This window comes from Rhinoderma darwinii (genome assembly GCF_050947455.1).
Source record: "Rhinoderma darwinii isolate aRhiDar2 chromosome 5 unlocalized genomic scaffold, aRhiDar2.hap1 SUPER_5_unloc_38, whole genome shotgun sequence".
In the NCBI taxonomy this organism is placed as follows: Eukaryota; Metazoa; Chordata; class Amphibia; order Anura; family Rhinodermatidae; genus Rhinoderma; species Rhinoderma darwinii.
Window position 1 is genome coordinate 123,433 of NW_027461796.1, and position 19,408 is coordinate 142,840.

General features: G+C 47.6%; 13 non-coding genes across 13 annotated transcripts; all 13 read right to left on the reverse strand.

The window, feature by feature from the left end:
* Positions 1–605: 605 nt before the first annotated feature.
* LOC142691630 (U2 spliceosomal RNA) lies at positions 606–796 on the reverse strand. The gene has a single exon (XR_012860164.1). It is a non-coding gene; the product is annotated as a U2 spliceosomal RNA (small nuclear RNA).
* Positions 797–2,100: 1,304 nt separating this feature from the next.
* Positions 2,101–2,291, reverse strand: LOC142691631 (U2 spliceosomal RNA). The gene has a single exon (XR_012860165.1). It is a non-coding gene; the product is annotated as a U2 spliceosomal RNA (small nuclear RNA).
* A 1,280-nt stretch (positions 2,292–3,571) lies between these two features.
* On the reverse strand, positions 3,572–3,762 carry LOC142691632 (U2 spliceosomal RNA). Its single transcript, XR_012860166.1, has one exon. It is a non-coding gene; the product is annotated as a U2 spliceosomal RNA (small nuclear RNA).
* A 1,288-nt stretch (positions 3,763–5,050) lies between these two features.
* Positions 5,051–5,241, reverse strand: LOC142691633 (U2 spliceosomal RNA). Its single transcript, XR_012860167.1, has one exon. It is a non-coding gene; the product is annotated as a U2 spliceosomal RNA (small nuclear RNA).
* Positions 5,242–6,533: 1,292 nt separating this feature from the next.
* On the reverse strand, positions 6,534–6,724 carry LOC142691634 (U2 spliceosomal RNA). The gene has a single exon (XR_012860168.1). It is a non-coding gene; the product is annotated as a U2 spliceosomal RNA (small nuclear RNA).
* Positions 6,725–8,004: 1,280 nt separating this feature from the next.
* On the reverse strand, positions 8,005–8,195 carry LOC142691635 (U2 spliceosomal RNA). The gene has a single exon (XR_012860169.1). It is a non-coding gene; the product is annotated as a U2 spliceosomal RNA (small nuclear RNA).
* A 1,304-nt stretch (positions 8,196–9,499) lies between these two features.
* Positions 9,500–9,690, reverse strand: LOC142691810 (U2 spliceosomal RNA). Its single transcript, XR_012860328.1, has one exon. It is a non-coding gene; the product is annotated as a U2 spliceosomal RNA (small nuclear RNA).
* Positions 9,691–10,990: 1,300 nt separating this feature from the next.
* LOC142691636 (U2 spliceosomal RNA) lies at positions 10,991–11,181 on the reverse strand. Its single transcript, XR_012860170.1, has one exon. It is a non-coding gene; the product is annotated as a U2 spliceosomal RNA (small nuclear RNA).
* A 1,292-nt stretch (positions 11,182–12,473) lies between these two features.
* On the reverse strand, positions 12,474–12,664 carry LOC142691639 (U2 spliceosomal RNA). The gene has a single exon (XR_012860172.1). It is a non-coding gene; the product is annotated as a U2 spliceosomal RNA (small nuclear RNA).
* A 1,249-nt stretch (positions 12,665–13,913) lies between these two features.
* LOC142691820 (U2 spliceosomal RNA) lies at positions 13,914–14,104 on the reverse strand. Its single transcript, XR_012860336.1, has one exon. It is a non-coding gene; the product is annotated as a U2 spliceosomal RNA (small nuclear RNA).
* Positions 14,105–15,377: 1,273 nt separating this feature from the next.
* On the reverse strand, positions 15,378–15,568 carry LOC142691795 (U2 spliceosomal RNA). Its single transcript, XR_012860314.1, has one exon. It is a non-coding gene; the product is annotated as a U2 spliceosomal RNA (small nuclear RNA).
* A 1,300-nt stretch (positions 15,569–16,868) lies between these two features.
* Positions 16,869–17,059, reverse strand: LOC142691797 (U2 spliceosomal RNA). The gene has a single exon (XR_012860316.1). It is a non-coding gene; the product is annotated as a U2 spliceosomal RNA (small nuclear RNA).
* A 1,288-nt stretch (positions 17,060–18,347) lies between these two features.
* LOC142691640 (U2 spliceosomal RNA) lies at positions 18,348–18,538 on the reverse strand. Its single transcript, XR_012860173.1, has one exon. It is a non-coding gene; the product is annotated as a U2 spliceosomal RNA (small nuclear RNA).
* Between the last annotated feature and the right edge of the window lie 870 nt (positions 18,539–19,408).

Here is a 19,408-nt window from a genome sequence, read left to right on the forward strand (position 1 = left end):
TTATTCTTCTAGGTAACATAGTAACAAATCCAAATTGCTGCGCTCTTTGTAGGCAAGCAAGGCTTTGTTGCAACTGCAATTCTTACTTCTTCTTGAAATGTAGGGACGACAGTACATTCCATCACATCCATCTAGTGTACACAGGTAGGTCCATTGTGGCGGGCAGGCGAGCGGGCGGGCTGCTTTATTGGCTGTTTGCTGTTCCCCTACTCCACTCCACTATTTGACTGTTGTGTTGCATCAATCAATCAATCAATCAATCAATCAATCAATCAATCAATCAATCAATCAATCAATCAATCAATCAGTGGCTGGCTCAGGTGCAGCTCTTTAACTTACCTAAAAGGGAGGGCGGAGAGAAGACAAGGAAGGTGAATGAGGTGTTCCAATGTGAAATGCCGGAAACACAGAAACACAGACGACACACAACAAGAGGTGGCAATCTATTCATTAATTGCATTTAATCAATGAGCTCATTATCACTCATGCATTGTCCAACAGGTGTTGAAATAATGGGATTAAAAGGGGAGATCCCTTCAGAAAGACAGAAACAATAGCAAAGACAAAAAACACTTTTGGAATCTGCTTTTAGTCAACACATAAGGAAAGGGTGCACCGGTCCTGGAAATACTGCAATACCAGGTCAATGCGTGGAGTGGACAGAGCAAGCTCTATTTCCATCTCCCTGTTCTAAAAATCCATTTAATATATGGTCCCCAGATAGGGGACGTATCAGATATTAAACTGATAAGAACAGATACTACACTTGATCTTAGCCAAAAGGCCGAGAAGCGATAACCCGAACGGGCCGCGCGTTGCCCGAGCCTGCCCGATACTGCTGTTCAGCCCTTGCAGCGATTCAGCCTACTTCTAGGCAATTCCATGGGGCCCTGCAGGCTCACACACTCACAGCTACACGGGAGGTGAATAAAGGCCGGAGAGGAAGCCAGACAGGATTTGCTTCTTTTGCTTGCACCACAATGCAGTGCTGAAAGAGGAGGAATCTACATAAAAACGCCTTCCTGGCAACGCCCAAATGCCCTGCTGCCATGCAGATAAACACTGGCAGCGGCAGCAAGTGCATGCCCACAGCCACCCCTTGTTCCTTCACACCTTGTATCAGCTGTAATCCAGTCCAGTCCAGTGCTGCCTGCTGAGCAGCACTGACCAACACTGCCTGGGCCCAGGCTTTTATCTCTGAGGCCCCATTATGATGTCAGAAAGCTGGCTCTGGAATCCTGAGGGCTCCACTATGACACGTGCAAAGTTCCGTCTGAACTTTATATAAGACGGTGAGGCTCAGTCAGTCACTCAGTGTTGCCTGAGAGGGCAACACTGCAACAGCCGGCCGCCAGGCTGTCTTTTTTTTGCACAGCTAGTTGCCTCCAGGAGGCCACAAGAGGGAGACAAGGGACTGCAAAATGGAAAATAGGCATCCACCAACTTTACAGACAACTTCTCCTTGCTCCTACAACCTCCATCCTTGCACAGTTTGTTATTCTTCTAGGTAACATAGTAACAAATCCAAATTGCTGCTCTCTTTGTAGGCAAGCAAGGCTTTGTTGCAACTGCAATTCTTACTTCTTCTTGAAATGTAGGGACGACAGTACATTCCATCACATCCATCTAGTGTACACAGGTAGGTCCATTGTGGCGGGCAGGCGAGCGGGCGGGCTGCTTTATTGGCTGTTTGCTGTTCCCCTACTCCACTCCACTATTTGACTGTTGTGCTGCATCAATCAATCAATCAATCAATCAATCAATCAATCAATCAATCAATCAATCAATCAATCAATCAATCAGTGGCTGGCTCAGGTGCAGCTCTTTAACTTACCTAAAAGGGAGGGCGGAGAGAAGACAAGGAAGGTGAATGAGGTGTTCCAATGTGAAATGCCGGAAACACAGAAACACAGACGACACACAACAAGAGGTGGCAATCTATTCATTAATTGCATTTAATCAATGAGCTCATTATCACTCATGCATTGTCCAACAGGTGTTGAAATAATGGGATTAAAAGGGGAGATCCCTTCAGAAAGACAGAAACAATAGCAAAGACAAAAAACACTTTTGGAATCTGCTTTTAGTCAACACATAAGGAAAGGGTGCACCGGTCCTGGAAATACTGCAATACCAGGTCAATGCGTGGAGTGGACAGAGCAAGCTCTATTTCCATCTCCCTGTTCTAAAAATCCATTTAATATATGGTCCCCAGATAGGGGACGTATCAGATATTAAACTGATAAGAACAGATACTACACTTGATCTTAGCCAAAAGGCCGAGAAGCGATAACCCGAACGGGCCGCGCGTTGCCCGAGCCTGCCCGATACTGCTGTTCAGCCCTTGCAGCGATTCAGCCTACTTCTAGGCAATTCCATGGGGCCCTGCAGGCTCACACACTCACAGCTACACGGGAGGTGAATAAAGGCCGGAGAGGAAGCCAGACAGGATTTGCTTCTTTTGCTTGCACCACAATGCAGTGCTGAAAGAGGAGGAATCTACATAAAAACGCCTTCCTGGCAACGCCCAAATGCCCTGCTGCCATGCAGATAAACACTGGCAGCGGCAGCAAGTGCATGCCCACAGCCACCCCTTGTTCCTTCACACCTTGTATCAGCTGTAATCCAGTCCAGTCCAGTGCTGCCTGCTGAGCAGCACTGACCAACACTGCCTGGGCCCAGGCTTTTATCTCTGAGGCCCCATTATGATGTCAGAAAGCTGGCTCTGGAATCCTGAGGGCTCCACTATGACACGTGCAAAGTTCCGTCTGAACTTTATATAAGACGGTGAGGCTCAGTCAGTCACTCAGTGTTGCCTGAGAGGGCAACACTGCAACAGCCGGCCGCCAGGCTGTCTTTTTTTTGCACAGCTAGTTGCCTCCAGGAGGCCACAAGAGGGAGACAAGGGACTGCAAAATGGAAAATAGGCATCCACCAACTTTACAGACAACTTCTCCTTGCTCCTACAACCTCCATCCTTGCACAGTTTGTTATTCTTCTAGGTAACATAGTAACAAATCCAAATTGCTGCTCTCTTTGTAGGCAAGCAAGGCTTTGTTGCAACTGCAATTCTTACTTCTTCTTGAAATGTAGGGACGACAGTACATTCCATCACATCCATCTAGTGTACACAGGTAGGTCCATTGTGGCGGGCAGGCGAGCGGGCGGGCTGCTTTATTGGCTGTTTGCTGTTCCCCTACTCCACTCCACTATTTGACTGTTGTGCTGCATCAATCAATCAATCAATCAATCAATCAATCAATCAATCAATCAGTGGCTGGCTCAGGTGCAGCTCTTTAACTTACCTAAAAGGGAGGGCGGAGAGAAGACAAGGAAGGTGAATGAGGTGTTCCAATGTGAAATGCCGGAAACACAGAAACACAGACGACACACAACAAGAGGTGGCAATCTATTCATTAATTGCATTTAATCAATGAGCTCATTATCACTCATGCATTGTCCAACAGGTGTTGAAATAATGGGATTAAAAGGGGAGATCCCTTCAGAAAGACAGAAACAATAGCAAAGACAAAAAACACTTTTGGAATCTGCTTTTAGTCAACACATAAGGAAAGGGTGCACCGGTCCTGGAAATACTGCAATACCAGGTCAATGCGTGGAGTGGACAGAGCAAGCTCTATTTCCATCTCCCTGTTCTAAAAATCCATTTAATATATGGTCCCCAGATAGGGGACGTATCAGATATTAAACTGATAAGAACAGATACTACACTTGATCTTAGCCAAAAGGCCGAGAAGCGATAACCCGAACGGGCCGCGCGTTGCCCGAGCCTGCCCGATACTGCTGTTCAGCCCTTGCAGCGATTCAGCCTACTTCTAGGCAATTCCATGGGGCCCTGCAGGCTCACACACTCACAGCTACACGGGAGGTGAATAAAGGCCGGAGAGGAAGCCAGACAGGATTTGCTTCTTTTGCTTGCACCACAATGCAGTGCTGAAAGAGGAGGAATCTACATAAAAACGCCTTCCTGGCAACGCCCAAATGCCCTGCTGCCATGCAGATAAACACTGGCAGCGGCAGCAAGTGCATGCCCACAGCCACCCCTTGTTCCTTCACACCTTGTATCAGCTGTAATCCAGTCCAGTCCAGTGCTGCCTGCTGAGCAGCACTGACCAACACTGCCTGGGCCCAGGCTTTTATCTCTGAGGCCCCATTATGATGTCAGAAAGCTGGCTCTGGAATCCTGAGGGCTCCACTATGACACGTGCAAAGTTCCGTCTGAACTTTATATAAGACGGTGAGGCTCAGTCAGTCACTCAGTGTTGCCTGAGAGGGCAACACTGCAACAGCCGGCCGCCAGGCTGTCTTTTTTTTGCACAGCTAGTTGCCTCCAGGAGGCCACAAGAGGGAGACAAGGGACTGCAAAATGGAAAATAGGCATCCACCAACTTTACAGACAACTTCTCCTTGCTCCTACAACCTCCATCCTTGCACAGTTTGTTATTCTTCTAGGTAACATAGTAACAAATCCAAATTGCTGCTCTCTTTGTAGGCAAGCAAGGCTTTGTTGCAACTGCAATTCTTACTTCTTCTTGAAATGTAGGGACGACAGTACATTCCATCACATCCATCTAGTGTACACAGGTAGGTCCATTGTGGCGGGCAGGCGAGCGGGCGGGCTGCTTTATTGGCTGTTTGCTGTTCCCCTACTCCACTCCACTATTTGACTGTTGTGCTGCATCAATCAATCAATCAATCAATCAATCAATCAATCAATCAATCAATCAATCAGTGGCTGGCTCAGGTGCAGCTCTTTAACTTACCTAAAAGGGAGGGCGGAGAGAAGACAAGGAAGGTGAATGAGGTGTTCCAATGTGAAATGCCGGAAACACAGAAACACAGACGACACACAACAAGAGGTGGCAATCTATTCATTAATTGCATTTAATCAATGAGCTCATTATCACTCATGCATTGTCCAACAGGTGTTGAAATAATGGGATTAAAAGGGGAGATCCCTTCAGAAAGACAGAAAAAATAGCAAAGACAAAAAACACTTTTGGAATCTGCTTTTAGTCAACACATAAGGAAAGGGTGCACCGGTCCTGGAAATACTGCAATACCAGGTCAATGCGTGGAGTGGACAGAGCAAGCTCTATTTCCATCTCCCTGTTCTAAAAATCCATTTAATATATGGTCCCCAGATAGGGGACGTATCAGATATTAAACTGATAAGAACAGATACTACACTTGATCTTAGCCAAAAGGCCGAGAAGCGATAACCCGAACGGGCCGCGCGTTGCCCGAGCCTGCCCGATACTGCTGTTCAGCCCTTGCAGCGATTCAGCCTACTTCTAGGCAATTCCATGGGGCCCTGCAGGCTCACACACTCACAGCTACACGGGAGGTGAATAAAGGCCGGAGAGGAAGCCAGACAGGATTTGCTTCTTTTGCTTGCACCACAATGCAGTGCTGAAAGAGGAGGAATCTACATAAAAACGCCTTCCTGGCAACGCCCAAATGCCCTGCTGCCATGCAGATAAACACTGGCAGCGGCAGCAAGTGCATGCCCACAGCCACCCCTTGTTCCTTCACACCTTGTATCAGCTGTAATCCAGTCCAGTCCAGTGCTGCCTGCTGAGCAGCACTGACCAACACTGCCTGGGCCCAGGCTTTTATCTCTGAGGCCCCATTATGATGTCAGAAAGCTGGCTCTGGAATCCTGAGGGCTCCACTATGACACGTGCAAAGTTCCGTCTGAACTTTATATAAGACGGTGAGGCTCAGTCAGTCACTCAGTGTTGCCTGAGAGGGCAACACTGCAACAGCCGGCCGCCAGGCTGTCTTTTTTTTGCACAGCTAGTTGCCTCCAGGAGGCCACAAGAGGGAGACAAGGGACTGCAAAATGGAAAATAGGCATCCACCAACTTTACAGACAACTTCTCCTTGCTCCTACAACCTCCATCCTTGCACAGTTTGTTATTCTTCTAGGTAACATAGTAACAAATCCAAATTGCTGCTCTCTTTGTAGGCAAGCAAGGCTTTGTTGCAACTGCAATTCTTACTTCTTCTTGAAATGTAGGGACGACAGTACATTCCATCACATCCATCTAGTGTACACAGGTAGGTCCATTGTGGCGGGCAGGCGAGCGGGCGGGCTGCTTTATTGGCTGTTTGCTGTTCCCCTACTCCACTCCACTATTTGACTGTTGTGCTGCATCAATCAATCAATCAATCAATCAATCAATCAATCAATCAATCAATCAATCAATCAGTGGCTGGCTCAGGTGCAGCTCTTTAACTTACCTAAAAGGGAGGGCGGAGAGAAGACAAGGAAGGTGAATGAGGTGTTCCAATGTGAAATGCCGGAAACACAGAAACACAGACGACACACAACAAGAGGTGGCAATCTATTCATTAATTGCATTTAATCAATGAGCTCATTATCACTCATGCATTGTCCAACAGGTGTTGAAATAATGGGATTAAAAGGGGAGATCCCTTCAGAAAGACAGAAACAATAGCAAAGACAAAAAACACTTTTGGAATCTGCTTTTAGTCAACACATAAGGAAAGGGTGCACCGGTCCTGGAAATACTGCAATACCAGGTCAATGCGTGGAGTGGACAGAGCAAGCTCTATTTCCATCTCCCTGTTCTAAAAATCCATTTAATATATGGTCCCCAGATAGGGGACGTATCAGATATTAAACTGATAAGAACAGATACTACACTTGATCTTAGCCAAAAGGCCGAGAAGCGATAACCCGAACGGGCCGCGCGTTGCCCGAGCCTGCCCGATACTGCTGTTCAGCCCTTGCAGCGATTCAGCCTACTTCTAGGCAATTCCATGGGGCCCTGCAGGCTCACACACTCACAGCTACACGGGAGGTGAATAAAGGCCGGAGAGGAAGCCAGACAGGATTTGCTTCTTTTGCTTGCACCACAATGCAGTGCTGAAAGAGGAGGAATCTACATAAAAACGCCTTCCTGGCAACGCCCAAATGCCCTGCTGCCATGCAGATAAACACTGGCAGCGGCAGCAAGTGCATGCCCACAGCCACCCCTTGTTCCTTCACACCTTGTATCAGCTGTAATCCAGTCCAGTCCAGTGCTGCCTGCTGAGCAGCACTGACCAACACTGCCTGGGCCCAGGCTTTTATCTCTGAGGCCCCATTATGATGTCAGAAAGCTGGCTCTGGAATCCTGAGGGCTCCACTATGACACGTGCAAAGTTCCGTCTGAACTTTATATAAGACGGTGAGGCTCAGTCAGTCACTCAGTGTTGCCTGAGAGGGCAACACTGCAACAGCCGGCCGCCAGGCTGTCTTTTTTTTGCACAGCTAGTTGCCTCCAGGAGGCCACAAGAGGGAGACAAGGGACTGCAAAATGGAAAATAGGCATCCACCAACTTTACAGACAACTTCTCCTTGCTCCTACAACCTCCATCCTTGCACAGTTTGTTATTCTTCTAGGTAACATAGTAACAAATCCAAATTGCTGCTCTCTTTGTAGGCAAGCAAGGCTTTGTTGCAACTGCAATTCTTACTTCTTCTTGAAATGTAGGGACGACAGTACATTCCATCACATCCATCTAGTGTACACAGGTAGGTCCATTGTGGCGGGCAGGCGAGCGGGCGGGCTGCTTTATTGGCTGTTTGCTGTTCCCCTACTCCACTCCACTATTTGACTGTTGTGCTGCATCAATCAATCAATCAATCAATCAATCAATCAATCAATCAATCAGTGGCTGGCTCAGGTGCAGCTCTTTAACTTACCTAAAAGGGAGGGCGGAGAGAAGACAAGGAAGGTGAATGAGGTGTTCCAATGTGAAATGCCGGAAACACAGAAACACAGACGACACACAACAAGAGGTGGCAATCTATTCATTAATTGCATTTAATCAATGAGCTCATTATCACTCATGCATTGTCCAACAGGTGTTGAAATAATGGGATTAAAAGGGGAGATCCCTTCAGAAAGACAGAAACAATAGCAAAGACAAAAAACACTTTTGGAATCTGCTTTTAGTCAACACATAAGGAAAGGGTGCACCGGTCCTGGAAATACTGCAATACCAGGTCAATGCGTGGAGTGGACAGAGCAAGCTCTATTTCCATCTCCCTGTTCTAAAAATCCATTTAATATATGGTCCCCAGATAGGGGACGTATCAGATATTAAACTGATAAGAACAGATACTACACTTGATCTTAGCCAAAAGGCCGAGAAGCGATAACCCGAACGGGCCGCGCGTTGCCCGAGCCTGCCCGATACTGCTGTTCAGCCCTTGCAGCGATTCAGCCTACTTCTAGGCAATTCCATGGGGCCCTGCAGGCTCACACACTCACAGCTACACGGGAGGTGAATAAAGGCCGGAGAGGAAGCCAGACAGGATTTGCTTCTTTTGCTTGCACCACAATGCAGTGCTGAAAGAGGAGGAATCTACATAAAAACGCCTTCCTGGCAACGCCCAAATGCCCTGCTGCCATGCAGATAAACACTGGCAGCGGCAGCAAGTGCATGCCCACAGCCACCCCTTGTTCCTTCACACCTTGTATCAGCTGTAATCCAGTCCAGTCCAGTGCTGCCTGCTGAGCAGCACTGACCAACACTGCCTGGGCCCAGGCTTTTATCTCTGAGGCCCCATTATGATGTCAGAAAGCTGGCTCTGGAATCCTGAGGGCTCCACTATGACACGTGCAAAGTTCCGTCTGAACTTTATATAAGACGGTGAGGCTCAGTCAGTCACTCAGTGTTGCCTGAGAGGGCAACACTGCAACAGCCGGCCGCCAGGCTGTCTTTTTTTTGCACAGCTAGTTGCCTCCAGGAGGCCACAAGAGGGAGACAAGGGACTGCAAAATGGAAAATAGGCATCCACCAACTTTACAGACAACTTCTCCTTGCTCCTACAACCTCCATCCTTGCACAGTTTGTTATTCTTCTAGGTAACATAGTAACAAATCCAAATTGCTGCTCTCTTTGTAGGCAAGCAAGGCTTTGTTGCAACTGCAATTCTTACTTCTTCTTGAAATGTAGGGACGACAGTACATTCCATCACATCCATCTAGTGTACACAGGTAGGTCCATTGTGGCGGGCAGGCGAGCGGGCGGGCTGCTTTATTGGCTGTTTGCTGTTCCCCTACTCCACTCCACTATTTGACTGTTGTGCTGCATCAATCAATCAATCAATCAATCAATCAATCAATCAATCAATCAATCAATCAATCAATCAATCAATCAGTGGCTGGCTCAGGTGCAGCTCTTTAACTTACCTAAAAGGGAGGGCGGAGAGAAGACAAGGAAGGTGAATGAGGTGTTCCAATGTGAAATGCCGGAAACACAGAAACACAGACGACACACAACAAGAGGTGGCAATCTATTCATTAATTGCATTTAATCAATGAGCTCATTATCACTCATGCATTGTCCAACAGGTGTTGAAATAATGGGATTAAAAGGGGAGATCCCTTCAGAAAGACAGAAACAATAGCAAAGACAAAAAACACTTTTGGAATCTGCTTTTAGTCAACACATAAGGAAAGGGTGCACCGGTCCTGCAAATACTGCAATACCAGGTCAATGCGTGGAGTGGACAGAGCAAGCTCTATTTCCATCTCCCTGTTCTAAAAATCCATTTAATATATGGTCCCCAGATAGGGGACGTATCAGTTATTAAACTGATAAGAACAGATACTACACTTGATCTTAGCCAAAAGGCCGAGAAGCGATAACCCGAACGGGCCGCGCGTTGCCCGAGCCTGCCCGATACTGCTGTTCAGCCCTTGCAGCGATTCAGCCTACTTCTAGGCAATTCCATGGGGCCCTGCAGGCTCACACACTCACAGCTACACGGGAGGTGAATAAAGGCCGGAGAGGAAGCCAGACAGGATTTGCTTCTTTTGCTTGCACCACAATGCAGTGCTGAAAGAGGAGGAATCTACATAAAAACGCCTTCCTGGCAACGCCCAAATGCCCTGCTGCCATGCAGATAAACACTGGCAGCGGCAGCAAGTGCATGCCCACAGTCACCCCTTGTTCCTTTACACCTTGTATCAGCTGTAATCCAGTCCAGTCCAGTGCTGCCTGCTGAGCAGCACTGACCAACACTGCCTGGGCCCAGGCTTTTATCTCTGAGGCCCCATTATGATGTCAGAAAGCTGGCTCTGGAATCCTGAGGGCTCCACTATGACACGTGCAAAGTTCCGTCTGAACTTTATATAAGACGGTGAGGCTCAGTCAGTCACTCAGTGTTGCCTGAGAGGGCAACACTGCAACAGCCGGCCGCCAGGCTGTCTTTTTTTTGCACAGCTAGTTGCCTCCAGGAGGCCACAAGAGGGAGACAAGGGACTGCAAAATGGAAAATAGGCATCCACCAACTTTACAGACAACTTCTCCTTGCTCCTACAACCTCCATCCTTGCACAGTTTGTTATTCTTCTAGGTAACATAGTAACAAATCCAAATTGCTGCTCTCTTTGTAGGCAAGCAAGGCTTTGTTGCAACTGCAATTCTTACTTCTTCTTGAAATGTAGGGACGACAGTACATTCCATCACATCCATCTAGTGTACACAGGTAGGTCCATTGTGGCGGGCAGGCGAGCGGGCGGGCTGCTTTATTGGCTGTTTGCTGTTCCCCTACTCCACTCCACTATTTGACTGTTGTGCTGCATCAATCAATCAATCAATCAAGCAATCAATCAATCAATCAATCAATCAATCAATCAATCAATCAGTGGCTGGCTCAGGTGCAGCTCTTTAACTTACCTAAAAGGGAGGGCGGAGAGAAGACAAGGAAGGTGAATGAGGTGTTCCAATGTGAAATGCCGGAAACACAGAAACACAGACGACACACAACAAGAGGTGGCAATCTATTCATTAATTGCATTTAATCAATGAGCTCATTATCACTCATGCATTGTCCAACAGGTGTTGAAATAATGGGATTAAAAGTGGAGATCCCTTCAGAAAGACAGAAACAATAGCAAAGACAAAAAACACTTTTGGAATCTGCTTTTAGTCAACACATAAGGAAAGGGTGCACCGGTCCTGGAAATACTGCAATACCAGGTCAATGCGTGGAGTGGACAGAGCAAGCTCTATTTCCATCTCCCTGTTCTAAAAATCCATTTAATATATGGTCCCCAGATAGGGGACGTATCAGATATTAAACTGATAAGAACAGATACTACACTTGATCTTAGCCAAAAGGCCGAGAAGCGATAACCCGAACGGGCCGCGCGTTGCCCGAGCCTGCCCGATACTGCTGTTCAGCCCTTGCAGCGATTCAGCCTACTTCTAGGCAATTCCATGGGGCCCTGCAGGCTCACACACTCACAGCTACACGGGAGGTGAATAAAGGCCGGAGAGGAAGCCAGACAGGATTTGCTTCTTTTGCTTGCACCACAATGCAGTGCTGAAAGAGGAGGAATCTACATAAAAACGCCTTCCTGGCAACGCCCAAATGCCCTGCTGCCATGCAGATAAACACTGGCAGCGGCAGCAAGTGCATGCCCACAGCCACCCCTTGTTCCTTCACACCTTGTATCAGCTGTAATCCAGTCCAGTCCAGTGCTGCCTGCTGAGCAGCACTGACCAACACTGCCTGGGCCCAGGCTTTTATCTCTGAGGCCCCATTATGATGTCAGAAAGCTGGCTCTGGAATCCTGAGGGCTCCACTATGACACGTGCAAAGTTCCGTCTGAACTTTATATAAGACGGTGAGGCTCAGTCAGTCACTCAGTGTTGCCTGAGAGGGCAACACTGCAACAGCCGGCCGCCAGGCTGTCTTTTTTTTGCACAGCTAGTTGCCTCCAGGAGGCCACAAGAGGGAGACAAGGGACTGCAAAATGGAAAATAGGCATCCACCAACTTTACAGACAACTTCTCCTTGCTCCTACAACCTCCATCCTTGCACAGTTTGTTATTCTTCTAGGTAACATAGTAACAAATCCAAATTGCTGCTCTCTTTGTAGGCAAGCAAGGCTTTGTTGCAACTGCAATTCTTACTTCTTCTTGAAATGTAGGGACGACAGTACATTCCATCACATCCATCTAGTGTACACAGGTAGGTCCATTGTGGCGGGCAGGCGAGCGGGCGGGCTGCTTTATTGGCTGTTTGCTGTTCCCCTACTCCACTCCACTATTTGACTGTTGTGCTGCATCAATCAATCAATCAATCAATCAATCAATCAATCAATCAATCAATCAATCAATCAGTGGCTGGCTCAGGTGCAGCTCTTTAACTTACCTAAAAAGGGAGGGCGGAGAGAAGACAAGGAAGGTGAATGAGGTGTTCCAATGTGAAATGCCGGAAACACAGAACACAGACGACACACAACAAGAGGTGGCAATCTATTCATTAATTGCATTTAATCAATGAGCTCATTATCACTCATGCATTGTCCAACAGGTGTTGAAATAATGGGATTAAAAGGGGAGATCCCTTCAGAAAGACAGAAACAATAGCAAAGACAAAAAACACTTTTGGAATCTGCTTTTAGTCAACACATAAGGAAAGGGTGCACCGGTCCTGGAAATACTGCAATACCAGGTCAATGCGTGGAGTGGACAGAGCAAGCTCTATTTCCATCTCCCTGTTCTAAAAATCCATTTAATATATGGTCCCCAGATAGGGGACGTATCAGATATTAAACTGATAAGAACAGATACTACACTTGATCTTAGCCAAAAGGCCGAGAAGCGATAACCCTAACGGGCCGCGCGTTGCCCGAGCCTGCCCGATACTGCTGTTCAGCCCTTGCAGCGATTCAGCCTACTTCTAGGCAATTCCATGGGGCCCTGCAGGCTCACACACTCACAGCTAGAAGCCAGACAGGATTTGCTTCTTTTGCTTGCACCACAATGCAGTGCTGAAAGAGGAGGAATCTACATAAAAACGCCTTCCTGGCAACGCCCAAATGCCCTGCTGCCATGCAGATAAACACTGGCAGCGGCAGCAAGTGCATGCCCACAGCCACCCCTTGTTCCTTCACACCTTGTATCAGCTGTAATCCAGTCCAGTCCAGTGCTGCCTGCTGAGCAGCACTGACCAACACTGCCTGGGCCCAGGCTTTTATCTCTGAGGCCCCATTATGATGTCAGAAAGCTGGCTCTGGAATCCTGAGGGCTCCACTATGACACGTGCAAAGTTCCGTCTGAACTTTATATAAGACGGTGAGGCTCAGTCAGTCACTCAGTGTTGCCTGAGAGGGCAACACTGCAACAGCCGGCCGCCAGGCTGTCTTTTTTTTGCACAGCTAGTTGCCTCCAGGAGGCCACAAGAGGGAGACAAGGGACTGCAAAATGGAAAATAGGCATCCACCAACTTTACAGACAACTTCTCCTTGCTCCTACAACCTCCATCCTTGCACAGTTTGTTATTCTTCTAGGTAACATAGTAACAAATCCAAATTGCTGCTCTCTTTGTAGGCAAGCAAGGCTTTGTTGCAACTGCAATTCTTACTTCTTCTTGAAATGTAGGGACGACAGTACATTCCATCACATCCATCTAGTGTACACAGGTAGGTCCATTGTGGCGGGCAGGCGAGCGGGCGGGCTGCTTTATTGGCTGTTTGCTGTTCCCCTACTCCACTCCACTATTTGACTGTTGTGCTGCATCAATCAATCAATCAATCAATCAATCAATCAATCAATCAGTGGCTGGCTCAGGTGCAGCTCTTTAACTTACCTAAAAGGGAGGGCGGAGAGAAGACAAGGAAGGTGAATGAGGTGTTCCAATGTGAAATGCCGGAAACACAGAAACACAGACGACACACAACAAGAGGTGGCAATCTATTCATTAATTGCATTTAATCAATGAGCTCATTATCACTCATGCATTGTCCAACAGGTGTTGAAATAATGGGATTAAAAGGGGAGATCCCTTCAGAAAGACAGAAACAATAGCAAAGACAAAAAACACTTTTGGAATCTGCTTTTAGTCAACACATAAGGAAAGGGTGCACCGGTCCTGGAAATACTGCAATACCAGGTCAATGCGTGGAGTGGACAGAGCAAGCTCTAGTTCCATCTCCCCGTTCTAAAAATCCATTTAATATATGGTCCCCAGATAGGGGACGTATCAGATATTAAACTGATAAGAACAGATACTACACTTGATCTTAGCCAAAAGGCCGAGAAGCGATAACCCGAACGGGCCGCGCGTTGCCCGAGCCTGCCCGATACTGCTGTTCAGCCCTTGCAGCGATTCAGCCTACTTCTAGGCAATTCCATGGGGCCCTGCAGGCTCACACACTCACAGCTAGAAGCCAGACAGGATTTGCTTCTTTTGCTTGCACCACAATGCAGTGCTGAAAGAGGAGGAATCTACATAAAAACGCCTTCCTGGCAACGCCCAAATGCCCTGCTGCCATGCAGATAAACACTGGCAGCGGCAGCAAGTGCATGCCCACAGCCACCCCTTGTTCCTTCACACCTTGTATCAGCTGTAATCCAGTCCAGTCCAGTGCTGCCTGCTGAGCAGCACTGACCAACACTGCCTGGGCCCAGGCTTTTATCTCTGAGGCCCCATTATGATGTCAGAAAGCTGGCTCTGGAATCCTGAGGGCTCCACTATGACACGTGCAAAGTTCCGTCTGAACTTTATATAAGACGGTGAGGCTCAGTCAGTCACTCAGTGTTGCCTGAGAGGGCAACACTGCAACAGCCGGCCGCCAGGCTGTCTTTTTTTTGCACAGCTAGTTGCCTCCAGGAGGCCACAAGAGGGAGACAAGGGACTGCAAAATGGAAAATAGGCATCCACCAACTTTACAGACAACTTCTCCTTGCTCCTACAACCTCCATCCTTGCACAGTTTGTTATTCTTCTAGGTAACATAGTAACAAATCCAAATTGCTGCTCTCTTTGTAGGCAAGCAAGGCTTTGTTGCAACTGCAATTCTTACTTCTTCTTGAAATGTAGGGACGACAGTACATTCCATCACATCCATCTAGTGTACACAGGTAGGTCCATTGTGGCGGGCAGGCGAGCGGGCGGGCTGCTTTATTGGCTGTTTGCTGTTCCCCTACTCCACTCCACTATTTGACTGTTGTGCTGCATCAATCAATCAATCAATCAATCAATCAATCAATCAATCAATCAATCAATCAATCAATCAATCAGTGGCTGGCTCAGGTGCAGCTCTTTAACTTACCTAAAAGGGAGGGCGGAGAGAAGACAAGGAAGGTGAATGAGGTGTTCCAATGTGAAATGCCGGAAACACAGAAACACAGACGACACACAACAAGAGGTGGCAATCTATTCATTAATTGCATTTAATCAATGAGCTCATTATCACTCATGCATTGTCCAACAGGTGTTGAAATAATGGGATTAAAAGGGGAGATCCCTTCAGAAAGACAGAAACAATAGCAAAGACAAAAAACACTTTTGGAATCTGCTTTTAGTCAACACATAAGGAAAGGGTGCACCGGTCCTGGAAATACTGCAATACCAGGTCAATGCGTGGAATGGACAGAGCAAGCTCTATTTCCATCTCCCTGTTCTAAAAATCCATTTAATATATGGTCCCCAGATAGGGGACGTATCAGATATTAAACTGATAAGAACAGATACTACACTTGATCTTAGCCAAAAGGCCGAGAAGCGATAACCCGAACGGGCCGCGCGTTGCCCGAGCCTGCCCGATACTGCTGTTCAGCCCTTGCAGCGATTCAGCCTACTTCTAGGCAATTCCATGGGGCCCTGCAGGCTCACACACTCACAGCTACACGGGAGGTGAATAAAGGCCGGAGAGGAAGCCAGACAGGATTTGCTTCTTTTGCTTGCACCACAATGCAGTGCTGAAAGAGGAGGAATCTACATAAAAACGCCTTCCTGGCAACGCCCAAATGCCCTGCTGCCATGCAGATAAACACTGGCAGCGGCAGCAAGTGCATGCCCACAGCCACCCCTTGTTCCTTCACACCTTGTATCAGCTGTAATCCAGTCCAGTCCAGTGCTGCCTGCTGAGCAGCACTGACCAACACTGCCTGGGCCCAGGCTTTTATCTCTGAGGCCCCATTATGATGTCAGAAAGCTGGCTCTGGAATCCTGAGGGCTCCACTATGACACGTGCAAAGTTCCGTCTGAACTTTATATAAGACGGTGAGGCTCAGTCAGTCACTCAGTGTTGCCTGAGAGGGCAACACTGCAACAGCCGGCCGCCAGGCTGTCTTTTTTTTGCACAGCTAGTTGCCTCCAGGAGGCCACAAGAGGGAGACAAGGGACTGCAAAATGGAAAATAGGCATCCACCAACTTTACAGACAACTTCTCCTTGCTCCTACAACCTCCATCCTTGCACAGTTTGTTATTCTTCTAGGTAACATAGTAACAAATCCAAATTGCTGCTCTCTTTGTAGGCAAGCAAGGCTTTGTTGCAACTGCAATTCTTACTTCTTCTTGAAATGTAGGGACGACAGTACATTCCATCACATCCATCTAGTGTACACAGGTAGGTCCATTGTGGCGGGCAGGCGAGCGGGCGGGCTGCTTTATTGGCTGTTTGCTGTTCCCCTACTCCACTCCACTATTTGACTGTTGTGCTGCATCAATCAATCAATCAATCAATCAATCAATCAATCAATCAATCAATCAATCAATCAATCAATCAGTGGCTGGCTCAGGTGCAGCTCTTTAACTTACCTAAAAGGGAGGGCGGAGAGAAGACAAGGAAGGTGAATGAGGTGTTCCAATGTGAAATGCCGGAAACACAGAAACACAGACGACACACAACAAGAGGTGGCAATCTATTCATTAATTGCATTTAATCAATGAGCTCATTATCACTCATGCATTGTCCAACAGGTGTTGAAATAATGGGATTAAAAGGGGAGATCCCTTCAGAAAGACAGAAACAATAGCAAAGACAAAAAACACTTTTGGAATCTGCTTTTAGTCAACACATAAGGAAAGGGTGCACCGGTCCTGGAAATACTGCAATACCAGGTCAATGCGTGGAATGGACAGAGCAAGCTCTATTTCCATCTCCCTGTTCTAAAAATCCATTTAATATATGGTCCCCAGATAGGGGACGTATCAGATATTAAACTGATAAGAACAGATACTACACTTGATCTTAGCCAAAAGGCCGAGAAGCGATAACCCGAACGGGCCGCGCGTTGCCCGAGCCTGCCCGATACTGCTGTTCAGCCCTTGCAGCGATTCAGCCTACTTCTAGGCAATTCCATGGGGCCCTGCAGGCTCACACACTCACAGCTACACGGGAGGTGAATAAAGGCCGGAGAGGAAGCCAGACAGGATTTGCTTCTTTTGCTTGCACCACAATGCAGTGCTGAAAGAGGAGGAATCTACATAAAAACGCCTTCCTGGCAACGCCCAAATGCCCTGCTGCCATGCAGATAAACACTGGCAGCGGCAGCAAGTGCATGCCCACAGCCACCCCTTGTTCCTTCACACCTTGTATCAGCTGTAATCCAGTCCAGTCCAGTGCTGCCTGCTGAGCAGCACTGACCAACACTGCCTGGGCCCAGGCTTTTATCTCTGAGGCCCCATTATGATGTCAGAAAGCTGGCTCTGGAATCCTGAGGGCTCCACTATGACACGTGCAAAGTTCCGTCTGAACTTTATATAAGACGGTGAGGCTCAGTCAGTCACTCAGTGTTGCCTGAGAGGGCAACACTGCAACAGCCGGCCGCCAGGCTGTCTTTTTTTTGCACAGCTAGTTGCCTCCAGGAGGCCACAAGAGGGAGACAAGGGACTGCAAAATGGAAAATAGGCATCCACCAACTTTACAGACAACTTCTCCTTGCTCCTACAACCTCCATCCTTGCACAGTTTGTTATTCTTCTAGGTAACATAGTAACAAATCCAAATTGCTGCTCTCTTTGTAGGCAAGCAAGGCTTTGTTGCAACTGCAATTCTTACTTCTTCTTGAAATGTAGGGACGACAGTACATTCCATCACATCCATCTAGTGTACACAGGTAGGTCCATTGTGGCGGGCAGGCGAGCGGGCGGGCTGCTTTATTGGCTGTTTGCTGTTCCCCTACTCCACTCCACTATTTGACTGTTGTGCTGCATCAATCAATCAATCAATCAATCAATCAATCAATCAATCAATCAATCAATCAGTGGCTGGCTCAGGTGCAGCTCTTTAACTTACCTAAAAGGGAGGGCGGAGAGAAGACAAGGAAGGTGAATGAGGTGTTCCAATGTGAAATGCCGGAAACACAGAAACACAGACGACACACAACAAGAGGTGGCAATCTATTCATTAATTGCATTTAATCAATGAGCTCATTATCACTCATGCATTGTCCAACAGGTGTTGAAATAATGGGATTAAAAGGGGAGATCCCTTCAGAAAGACAGAAACAATAGCAAAGACAAAAAACACTTTTGGAATCTGCTTTTAGTCAACACATAAGGAAAGGGTGCACCGGTCCTGGAAATACTGCAATACCAGGTCAATGCGTGGAGTGGACAGAGCAAGCTCTATTTCCATCTCCCTGTTCTAAAAATCCATTTAATATATGGTCCCCAGATAGGGGACGTATCAGATATTAAACTGATAAGAACAGATACTACACTTGATCTTAGCCAAAAGGCCGAGAAGCGATAACCCGAACGGGCCGCGCGTTGCCCGAGCCTGCCCGATACTGCTGTTCAGCCCTTGCAGCGATTCAGCCTACTTCTAGGCAATTCCATGGGGCCCTGCAGGCTCACACACTCACAGCTAGAAGCCAGACAGGATTTGCTTCTTTTGCTTGCACCACAATGCAGTGCTGAAAGAGGAGGAATCTACATAAAAACGCCTTCCTGGCAACGCCCAAATGCCCTGCTGCCATGCAGATAAACACTGGCAGCGGCAGCAAGTGCATGCCCACAGCCACCCCTTGTTCCTTCACACCTTGTATCAGCTGTAATCCAGTCCAGTCCAGTGCTGCCTGCTGAGCAGCACTGACCAACACTGCCTGGGCCCAGGCTTTTATCTCTGAGGCCCCATTATGATGTCAGAAAGCTGGCTCTGGAATCCTGAGGGCTCCACTATGACACGTGCAAAGTTCCGTCTGAACTTTATATAAGACGGTGAGGCTCAGTCAGTCACTCAGTGTTGCCTGAGAGGGCAACACTGCAACAGCCGGCCGCCAGGCTGTCTTTTTTTTGCACAGCTAGTTGCCTCCAGGAGGCCACAAGAGGGAGACAAGGGACTGCAAAATGGAAAATAGGCATCCACCAACTTTACAGACAACTTCTCCTTGCTCCTACAACCTCCATCCTTGCACAGTTTGTTATTCTTCTAGGTAACATAGTAACAAATCCAAATTGCTGCTCTCTTTGTAGGCAAGCAAGGCTTTGTTGCAACTGCAATTCTTACTTCTTCTTGAAATGTAGGGACGACAGTACATTCCATCACATCCATCTAGTGTACACAGGTAGGTCCATTGTGGCGGGCAGGCGAGCGGGCGGGCTGCTTTATTGGCTGTTTG